This window comes from Rhea pennata, chromosome 3 (assembly GCF_028389875.1).
Source record: "Rhea pennata isolate bPtePen1 chromosome 3, bPtePen1.pri, whole genome shotgun sequence".
Taxonomy (NCBI): domain Eukaryota; kingdom Metazoa; phylum Chordata; class Aves; order Rheiformes; family Rheidae; genus Rhea; species Rhea pennata.
Genome location: NC_084665.1, coordinates 65158661 through 65170733, shown reverse-complemented (window position 1 = coordinate 65170733; position 12073 = coordinate 65158661).

The window sequence follows — 12073 nt, the reverse complement described above, 5'->3', positions numbered from 1 at the left end:
GTCACGTTGGGACTTCCATTCTCTTTATCCCGATTTTTTTATTTTAAATACACGTGAGCTGCCCTCTGATTTCCCTCGCCATGATGTTTTCCTGTGATGAAGTGCTGCAGATCTTTAAAAAATCTGTTCCAGCTGCTTGTTTTAACTAATCGGGAACGAGCTGCTTATCTACGCATGGGGATCTAGAACAACAAATTTAACTGTGCTGTGTCAGCATTTGTTGTTGAAGGGTTTTTTTTTAGTACTTTGAATGCATACATGTAGGGGATTCTTAATTTATACAGAGAGATTTTATTTCTTGCAGAAGCTCTTGTAGAGGATTTGAGATTAACCCATAATAATTCACAAGTACTTATGTTAATGTTAGATTATCCTGCTGCCTTTGGAGAGTCCTATTTTTTCCACCCTCCTGGTTTCGTATCTCCTACCCAGTGTCCCGACACCAGATTTTGTGCCTTACTCCTTTAAGCTCAGTTTGGACAACCAAACCATTTGTGAGTTCCACAGGGAACCTCACCCCCATCCTGAACCAGATCAGAAGAAAAGCTTCTGCTACACACAATCACAAGTATAAGGAGAATGTAACAAAATTTTAAGCTCCTATAGGAGATTCTGCAAAGAACTCTTTTCTCCAGACCTAAACTGGAAGCAGCTTGCAGGACCTTAATGCCCATGCCTCTTCCCAGGCTTTGAAAGGGACAGAAAGGAGGAAAGAGAGCTACTTGAGGGAGTTGTCATGTTTCCTCTTTCTCAAGCCTCTGATGGAAAAAAAAATTACAGCTCTTTCCGCATGTTTATTTCCCACACTAAACTTTGGTCTACTTGCTGGAGGAATGGATAAAGGACTTATTTTTCGTGCTGTTTGCCACATTGCTATCTTAATCCTCAAAACTGAGGAGAGGGCATGATTTGCTGTGAGAGGAGTGAGCAGTTAGAAGGAAGGCGATCCTACGCTAGCACTGAAGCTGAAGAAAAATGCCTCAGTGTACAGCCTCCGAAATGTTTGTGTCAGCCCAGCTGATGTGGTGGTGGGACATGGTGCTATGGGACCAGTGGGTATTAAGAGAGCCAGGATCTCTTCCCAACTGCACTATTGCTGAAGAAAATGGATTGTGAAACTCAGCTGTCATTATGTAGCAGCGTTACACTCAGCATGTCTCAGAAGAGGATTCTGGTAGAGTCCCTTCCTTTCTCTTGAGTGTAGGCTCAGCTGGTAGACTGACCTTTGAACTCAATGGGAATGCAAACACAGCAGTGAGCTCTATAATGAACAAGATTTTAACTGTTTTGATTGAAATATCTGCTCACTGGTATGAAGATTTTAACTTCCTGAATGGCAGCAGGCCCACGTAATATTTTATAGCTCATTACACAAAAATAAGTGAAAACAAGGAGTCACCAGCTCTTGATAGAGATTAGATATTCTGATGATCTCATCTGAGAGTGACAGCATGCCTAGCATAGGTGTCGTGTAAACAGAGCTTAAGAAGAGATTTCTTTGTGATAATACTGCATAGACTTCTTGGAACCTTCTGAAAGATGAGATCAATGGAAAAAAAATGATCCAGCTCTCTCTTTCAGTTAAGGAAATGTAATGCAGACTCATTGACTGTTTTGTAGTAGTAATTTAATGAGTGTTTGGCAAACTCCTGAGCCAGTATAATGTACTGGTCCATACTGTTCGCTTATTAGAGCTGGCGTTGGCACACTTTCTCCTTGCACCAACAGAACCCTCCCAAACAGTTACTGGCAGGTGATGCTCTAATCTCAGGGAGGATGAAGTCCATCCCCACCAGAATATTACAAACTTGCTTAAATCTTTCATTGTCTTTAATTGTTACGTGTTGGGAAGAGAAAAAAAAAACCCAGCCATTAAGGTGTAAAGAGTCTTAATTTCCTCCTAGGTACTTCTTTTCATGCTTAGCCCTTTTCATGCTTGTCTTGGTGAGAAAGTTGTTGCAATATGCAACTTCTTATATCATGGAACAAGTTTCCCTATTGTTTGTTTGTTTGTTACCTATCAATTGTGTCACAGAGTTCATGTCTATTCATGTGTGCACACAGTAGCCCTCAGTGGGGATTTTATAGGTCTGCAGAAATAGGCACAGGTTCTTTGTCTCACATGGTCTGAAATATTCCATTCACTTCTGTTTGTAATGACAATCATTGCGGTTATTTACATGTTTGCTCACAGATCAGGCTGCATAGTGGACCTTTAAGCTTTTGACTTTGAAATGTTCAAAGTGCTTTGAAAAACTAAGCTAGATACAGTGTTGGTGTGAGAACAAGTCTGCAGCCTGTATCAGAATGTTGTTAGGAAATGCATGTTTGTAAGGTAGTGCCACCTCTTCTTTAAATGCTATAACAAAAAAATCACGAAGACAAGTTATCTTTGACCAGAGCTTTTTCCTAGTGATTAAAAGCACTAGCTATATTCACCTTCAATAGGTAGAGATAATAACCCCTTTCCCAAAAAGCTTATCAGTGATCACCTACACATTCCATGAATCCTAAAGAAGTTTGGTGATCCTTTCACACAGATTTCAGGTAGAAATACACACCTTTAACAATCATTCTAAATTTCTGTCCATCTCGATTCTCCGCAGCTACCATTCTTTCTCTGAAAATTGCAGTTCCAAGAACCTGAGAACCAAAGACACTAATCCCAAAGTAGTCTGAGGTGTACTATTATCAGAGACTTCTGTCACTCTTTCCTGAAGAGACAAAATGCCCCACTAGCTGGGATGTGATCCATAGCCCAGGGCTAAAGCGCTTTTAAATGCCTATGCTGTATATCCTGTAATTATCCTTGCACTGTATCCTGAAAAATTAGATAAATGATGCACTATGAAAATCACTGCATCACTGAGTGCTTTTATCGGTCTAGCAGGAGCTGTACCGACTGGTCACCTCTCCAACAGAGCAGCGGCAATGCACACTACTTAGCAGTTTACCACCCAGTCAAGAACAACAGTTTGGTTTGAGTCTGAGGAAGGTGCTTGCCTGAAGCATAATAATAATAATAATAATAAAAAAAAAAAAGAGAGGAACAGAGGAACAGAGTAACAAGGATGGTTTAAGAAGAAAGATTGGGTTGTGAGCCAACCAGCAAGTCACTTAGAGGTTGCTATATTTTCAACAAAAGAGCTGTTCTGCTGTGACTGCTATGTGGGAAGATAACCTTTCATACTCTGTTAATGGTATTTGTGTAATGAGGATGTGACCCAATATGCACCCTGAGATGAAGCTAACTTAATGAGCAGTAATGTTGAGCAGCTTCTCATAACAGCCTGTATGCTCTGAGCTCTAATACCCTGATAGTTCTGAGATGGAGGGAGAGTCATTATCTGTAAAAGGAGAGGCCTAATTTATTTGGAGCTATGAAAACAGTAAAAAAATAACTATGAGATTCTGACTTTAAGTATATTTGGACATCCTGAGACCCTTAAAAAGAGAGAAGCTAAAGACAGTAATTGCATTTAGGAGAATGTTTATTTTTTTCGTATTCTGTAATCTTTTGTAGTTTATAAATGAATATCCCACCCACAGATACAGAACTCAGTGAAACCTGAGCAAGGTTTGCTTGGCAAAAACAACACTGTTACAGAAATGAGACTGATCTACTGTTCTGGTTAAGAAGTGAGGAAGGGATACCCTGATATCCCTGGGTATGGGAAGGACAAACATGATAAAGAAAATCATGGTGTAGTCAGAAGCTCTGTGCAGTGCCGTGGTGAACTTCTGTGTGTTTACATCTGACGTACACCTCCTGAGAGCTGAAGTGTAGACCAGAAAGATCATATCTTCTGTAATGTTCTGGAACAGGGTGTCATTAACCTAGGTGCACAAATGTCTTCTGATAAAGAGTCCCACCTCATAAAACATGGTAGTACCATAATCAGTCTAAATCAGGAGAAAATGCTGGGTCCTGTGTTCTTTCAGTAATTCAATTTCTGTAAGTCCCATGCAAAATCCTTCCCAAACATTAGCTATGTTTTAGAGATACTGTATATAGTACATTAAAGACCCATAATTATTTTGTTGTACAATCAAAATCAATCTTGTATAGACCAGGCTGTTGTTCCATAAAGTGCTGGGGACAAAATAAAGAATGTAGATTGGTTGCTGTGCTGAATTTTATGGATTTGTAGAAAGTATTTTGATTGCATGAATAGACACTCACAATGGTAGATACTAGAACTCTGTATGGTATCCAGTGATTAAAAATTCACAACAGGATCTGTCATATGTCAGCATAAGCATTAATCCATTTGATCCAAATTACATACTTTTTTTCTTGCAAATCTCTGACTATTCAAGAGCACAAGAGAATGAGAAAAATAAGGAGATCTGAGAATGGGCACAGGTACTTTCAAAAATACACGTAATACAGAAGAAGAAATATTTTACAAACAAAATTGGAAGAACCCAACTTTTAATGTATTTTTTAATCCTCATGACTGGGTGGGTTCTAGCTGAATTGTAAGTGTTCATAGGATTTGTTATAGGGAATTTCTGAATATGGTGATACTCTTGCTTCATCTGTGGCCCTTCCATTTCCATTTTAGAATAATCTAAGAAACTTTGCCCATTGAAGGAAAACCAGTCACTGTAGTCTGGCAACAACTGACAAAACATGAAATCTGACTGGCTGAGCAATGTGCGTGGCCTGATGAGCCAAGCAGCAGGTATATGACTCATATTGGCTGTCGCAGGTGCAGTTTTTGCCTTGTGAAGGTATAATATGGGACATGATGTGAGGACTGGCTTTGGAAAATAATGCCATTAGTCCACAGGAAACTAGACTTCATTAGTTCCGCTGTTCACAGAAAAAAATTGTTACATGAACATGTGTTTTGTTAAACAAGTCCTATTATCTGGAAAGGGAGGAGGACAAATAAACTGTAATTTGAACAAATTTCAAAGAAAGAAGATGGAGTCAAATGGAAAAATCAACATATTAAAAAGCATCCCAGACAAGCTTTTGTTTTATTTTCAGAAAGTTCCAAAGAGAACTAAATGGTCACTGCAATCTCCAAGGAAAGGAAGCTGAGGATTTCCAGATACTCGTTTGTAAATAATAACATCCTATTTAGCCTTAGGTATAGTTGAGGTGGAGTGGGCTTCAGTTTAGGGTGTATTCCTGAGCCAGAATACCATTGGGCATTTCCATGCACATGTATGAAAGATATCTCAGGAAAATCTCAGAGGAGAGACTAGCGTTCAGTTTATTTTATTTTATTTTTTTCATATTATATTTGCACTCATCTTTTCAAATTTATCAGCAATTCCTTTTTATATTAACTCTTTGTTAGATAAAATTTATTATTTTTATATTGTGCTTATCTGTTGCTTAAAAAGAACTGCAGCACATCTGATAAAATAGTGATAAATCTTACTTTTCCAATAATACCAAATTCCTGTGGTAGTAAAGGTAAAATGGTAATGAAATAAAGTCACTAGGTACCTGTAACCAAGGATAAATCTGGGAATTACAGAGATTAAATAGATTTTGTTCCAAGTTGTGAGGGTTGGTTGTGAGTCTCCCCTCACCCTAAGCCAGAAGAAGGAAAGGAGACTTTAGATAGGCATTTTCAGCTCCTCTGTAAAAGGGGCAGCCAGGGAAGAAAACTGTCTATGATAATGTGAAAACTCTGCATTGTTTTTATGCAAAGTATTCTACATGATCTGCATTGCTCATTACTGCCTATGCTGCTGAAAGAGGGGCAAGCGGCTTTATATTCCAAGTTCTGAAGTGTGAAGGAGTGCTCTAACAGAGGGGAAGCCAGTACATCGTCTGAAGCCAGAATAAAAGCTTAGTCTTCATTTTGCACAATAATTTTTCATGTTGAGAAATTGTTGCTGAGCTGTGTGCTAATTAATAAAGAAGAGTATTGAAAACAGTATTGGATTATGATATCCGTTATCAGGCTAAGTGTTAAATCCGTTAGATTTAGAGGAATATCTATTCTGTCATTTTAAGGAAGCAGAGAGATGCCTTTTGCAACACTGCACTAGACTGCTCACCTCTATCCCAAGAGGATGAATAGAGTCAGAAATAGGTGCAGTGAAGAGCTGCTACTCTGAACAGTGGAAAATGGATATACCCTCTTTTGAGAGGCAGCTAAAAAAAGCTTGTACTGTCCAATTTGGTAAAACAAATATGGCTGGGGAGGGAAATGACTACTTTCTGTAAATGCATAGGTTTTTAAATGAAAAGACAAATTTAAATCAAAATTAGGAAGTACAGAATGTTCATGGCTAAATTGAAGGTGCAAATTGGAAGAAGCTTTCTAATTTTCATAAGGGTTAGAGCTTGGAACAGTTTCCCAGGAAGGTTAATGGGAGCAAAAAACATAGTTAGTTTTAATGAAGAGTGTGGTCATTTAAGAAAGAAATTATGTGACAAGATTATCTGCTATAGCAGTGAAGAAGACTCTGGTCATCTATTTTGATTACTATTAAACTAAAGGATATTTAAAATATTATCTAGTAAGAATATTTTATTTTAGAGTATATTTTCCTTTTTAAAATATATAGATAACCCCTCAAAAATTTTCCTTTTTAAAATTTTTGTAGGACAAAAAATAACCAATACCTCTGCAGGAGAAAAATCTGGTGGCAGTACTTTGAAATAGATCTACAAAAATCTAAAGTCTGAATTTTGAGACTTGGCATGAATATAATATGAGCCTATACTTAACCTGACAAAAGGGGGGGGGAACCCACGTAGTTTAATAGGACTCTTTTCAATTTCTATTGGACATAGATGGAACTTTTAATCATAATGAAGCAAAATGTCCAGCAGAGCTAGTGACAGACGAGAGAGTTTGAAGATCTGGCACCCACTGTGTCAACTTTCTTAAAATGTTCAGTATTTATTAGAAAACAAACCATGACTCCATCTCAGTTTTTCCTCTTAAAGGGAACCAAAATCACTATAAACTACTCTTAAGTTAGAATCAAAAGGAGTATCAGTATGTTCAGTAAATAACATAAACCTAAGACAGCCCTTCATAAACAGCTGATCTTATTAATATAAAATAAATACGAATTTCACTTTTACATTACAGGCCAAGGAGGAAATCTTTATTTTCATATTAGTGTCAAAGCACCAATAATATGGTAAGAAGAAGAAAAATGTTATGTTTTTTCCTCCTCTTTCTCATAAGGCTTTGAAGAAGCAAATTTTGATAAAAGTTAAGATATCTCATGAAAAATATCTGTTAGATATTAAAACTGTGACATAAAAATGGCCAAGAATAAACTCCCTTTCGGAAAAGGGTCTTGTTTATCAGTGCAGATACATTGGGACAAGGCCTAAGGTTGGCTGCAATTGTCTATTGCAGAACAATGCTCCTGTATTTTATACTTCATGTCAACTTATTTAGCCTCTGGATGTAAGCCAAAAAAAGCATCTGATTTTGTTTTGTTTTGTTTTGTTTTGTTTTCTGGCAGTCTATCATGTGCTAAGATGTCTCACCATGTGCTGCAAGACTAGCCTCAATCTATTGTCAATTTACCATATACATTGGTGTTTTAAAGAGGGGATCATGAGGCATGTGTGATATGCCTGCTGTGGCTGGAAGAAGCTTATCTTCTACTGGTAAGACATTAACAAAGCTACATACTACAGAAATGTAAAGTGGGCCTAAAAGACAGAAATAATTATTTTAAAGAGCAGGGCTGTAGTCCCAGACAATTGTGTTCATAGCCAAGTCTTTGAATTATTTTGACCAAAAAGGAAATGAGCAATTTTTCCTCAGAAGGCAGAAATGATAGACAAGCACTTTATACAATTTTCTGCTATTTTCAAAGACCAGTGGGTTGGTTGGAAAAATGGAGCCATGAAGATGACTGTTATCCAATGTGCTAACTGAAGGTATTAAACTTTCTGCTGAAAAACAAATGGTAAATAACCCACTGTTATGTTTAAAATCCTGTGCCATAAAGTATATGAATGATTGAATTGTTCTGATATTTAAATGAACAGTTGTGGCTGATGCCCCAAGAACTGTGGTCCTGACAATTTGTGGGATGATAAGTGTTGCTCTAATTATTTAAAACAGCATACAGACTACTTAGAACATAAACACAGCAACTACTTTTCTTTCTCTGTTAGAACAAATGAGCAAGCGATCTGGTTTGCAGCCAAAATGCTACACACAAACAGAACAAAATAAAAGCTTTGATGTATAAATGAATCTTGGAGGGTAAATGCAACTGAGTAGTGGGAGAGGGGGCCTTTATATTTTAATATTTGTCTGTCTGTATGGCTGTTTTGATGACTGGGTAAAATATCTGCATTCTTTTTTCTTATTAACTTGATGAATGAGTCAGCTTTCCTGTTTCTGTTTATATCAGCAACTCCCAAGCTTCTGTAAGATCTTCAGGACAAATAGAATTAAAGCAAAGGAGGCTGTAAAGAGATTGCTAAAGAACCCAAAAGGAGCACTAAAACAATAATGCAGAAGTCAGCCTCTGGTGCACAGTTTCAGAAGAATTAAGGTAAAAATGGCCTGCAGCGTACTGAATAAATGCTTCACCTTTCCAGAGGCAAGAATACAGAATGAAAGTCTTTATGAGATTTCAAGAGCTGCCCTCGTGTGTCAGTGAAAAAAGTAACTTGCTGGTAGGACCTGTAGAAAGAGAGAAAATGTTGCAAGCAGTACTGATTTTTTTTTCCAGAGATAGGAATGTCAGCCAAGGTATGGTCAGAACATTGGAGGGAAAAGATACAGATTTGTTTCTTTGTTTCGTGCTTTAGTCTTGCGTGCTTTGTAACTGTAGATGAAGAAATAGTGCTGTAATCCGGAGAAATGGTCAGCAAGTCCAGTAAATGGCTATTGTCAAAGGTTTCTGTGGAAAACCTAGGTGGGTGTGACTGCAAACTGAAGAGGTGACTGGTAAAATTGGGACCATTCAACAAGCACCTTGGAAGTCAGAAGACTCTGAAATCACATCTCAGTACAGGCATGGATTTATCAAGATTTATGAGAGCAGTAGTCCTTGTTCATTAGCCATCATTTCATGTCTTGATCTCCTCCTCTCTCCATGGTACAGGCAATTCACCTGCAAAGCACTGCTCTGCAAACCCTGCTGCTTTCCTCCAGCACTGCCAGCCTACATTGCAACTTTCTGGCACATCCAATCCCTGTGTTTTCCCCCTCTGCTCCTAAAGCCCATCATTTTGGCATGTGATGTGTCTGAGGTTGAGGTGCATCTTGTGGGAGGGAAAAAGGGAAATGAAGTCACTCTTTTATCATTCATTACTGGCTACATGTAAACCTGCAGGAGATGCTCCAGGCCTGACTTGTGTGCAGGTATGCTTGGGACATGACCTTCAGGAGAGAGAGCAGAGCAGCCAGCCCAGCAGTCATGACAAGCACAGTACTTCTATTTTTATTTTCTTACATCCAGGGGACCTGTCTGACACCTGGTGCATGTTTGTTTTTAATCCACCATTACAGTTGTTCAGATGTGACTACGCTAAGATCTGTCAGGTTTAGAGAAACACAGCAGCTGTGTAAAACAATGTACGGTCAAGGTATCTTTCCCCCACCTGTTACTCGTTCTCTGGATCTGCTTTGCTGCTAGAGCCGTTTGTTCAAGATCTTTCTGGTAAGTGGCCATAAACAAGGTGTGAGAACTACATCAAAGTGCACTGAGATGTTGAAACTGTCTCTCTTGTCAGCCCTCAAACCTGTGCAAATTAAGGCCTAATATTCTTGCATTGTATTGGTATTAGATATGACACTTCATGTGGGACTGAAAAAGTGTTAAATACTGGAGTTTTAATGTTGTAGCATTGATAATACATCTATGTACAAAAACCCCAGCCAATTTAGAGACTGAAGGAGGTAGCAAAAGAGCAAAAAGGAAGGCACTGGCTTAAGACTTAGGAGCCAGAGATCCATTTCTGTTTCTGCCATTTACCTTGTCAAATGACTTTGTATAAGTGACTTCTTCTAGCACTTCCTCAATTTGCTCTCTTTCTAATGTGAGCAACTAATAGGTGCTATTGTTAGTACATATGTCGTACAATAACTACAGAAGTTATGTAGTTTGGAAGAAATATGCTTGTAAGGTGATGAAAAAATTAAATTACATCTTGTGTGTTGCTAGGCACCTTTAAGCTCTGTGTTAAAAACAACATATACACTGAGAAGTAGGTATAGCTACTTCACTAATCTGCATTTTTAACACTGTAAAATCTACATGTTAAGTGCTAACCTAGCACAGAGGTCTTAAAGCCATATTTAACTTGACTAGGTATAATTTAACTACTTTTAATGACACATAAACATTCTCAAGAACAATTTTCTATTCTCAAAACAGGGGCTGCAAGACTAAATAACATCCCATCTATATGGTCTCCTGAAAATAAACATGTATTTGGTTGAGATTGTAGCAAGCCTATTTTAATTTAACTCCTACCATTTGCTTTCTGGTTTGTAGAAGTCAGGATGTTATTAATGTACATAAAGATCACTCTATAGGGGAGCAGTAATCAATCACTAGGAAATTCATAGCTCTTCCATGCTGCGAGTGAGCATTCACAGGTTGAAACGAGTTTTGCAGGTCTAACTTTCCACCTTGTTAGCTTCCCTTTAAACTTAGTTACATATATTACATCCAAAGTCAAACTGAAACTTTGTATAGGGATAGACTGAAGACCTCAGCTGTTTGCAGTTTGTATTTAGGAAAATCTAGGAGTATTATTGTAATTGTGCTTATTGATTGGGATATTTGCTTATGATGAGCTTATGTGATTGAGGTCTTTGTACTATCTCCAGCAAAATTCTACTTGTGTGTAGAATCTTTATTTTTCAAGTGAAAAAATATTTTTAAATTTTGGAAACAAATTCTCCAGAAAGCACTTCCTCTCCTCCAAACTGTATCTTCAGAAGGACAGCATGTTTGCAAGGAAAATGTTTAGTATCCTCATTAAAATAACACTATCAAACATTTTCTTCCCTTTGTTACAAATCAGGTATAGTTGGGAATGTTATATCAGGTTATTTGTAGGAAAAAAAAAGTGTTGATGTGGCACATTGTACCTATTTAGAATCACATGGTGCCAGTAATCAATGAATATGGAGAACTTGGCTGAATCTGTTGGTGAAGTCTTTTGCCAGATATTAAGAGGTGTTATCAAGAGGAGGATCTCTTGCTATATGCCTTGTATCTACAACAGTGTACATATCCTATTCCGAGAATCTGTATCCTAACAATCACTGTCAAGATAAGAACTGAATGGATCTTTGTTGCTTCTTATGAGCTCCCAATATGGATCTATGTGTCAGAGAGCTAATATGACCGTATAAATAGGCGAACATCAGATAAGATTAGAAGGGATGCAATACTATCACCATAGATAAAGTAATTGGGATCAATACTGAAATGTAATAACCGTTTGTGATGCCTGGGTTGCTTAAAAAATGCAGTGTCCAGGAAAGAATAATTTGAGATCTGTAAACACTTCCTGGTAAAGAGACACTAAAAGAAGTCAGTTAGTATAGTTTACTTGACAGAAGGCAAAGCAGGCTCTACCTCGATGTAGAATAAATTTCTGACAGAATATCTTCAGTTTGGCAGAGGAATCATTAATGAATATAATGTAAAAAAAAAGAAGTTGTGCATTTTTAACAATATAGACAGTTACCCGTTAGAAAAAATTACACAGGCAATTGATGTGCTCTGTAGCACTTGACATTAAAGCAAGAGCAAGCACCTTTCTGAAAGACACATCATCATTTAACAGGAATTCCAAGATTAATGCAGAAATTAACAAACACTGCATGCAAAGTTGACCATGGTCATCTCTTTGGATATTCAGTTGTGTGATGCACAAAAGAGTTTGCAAAAATTACAGGCTGAGTCTGGTACGAGAATGCAAAATACACATGTTGTGCAAGAGCACTATGAGAATGCTATGAGAAACTAGAGAATGTTTTGACTACTACTTCCCTGAAAGAGTTTTGAAATCCTTTTTCTACATTAACTGCGGAACTATAAAAACAGAAGAGAGTCTCTGTGCTCCTAAATAAGCTGATATTATGCACTTCTGGCC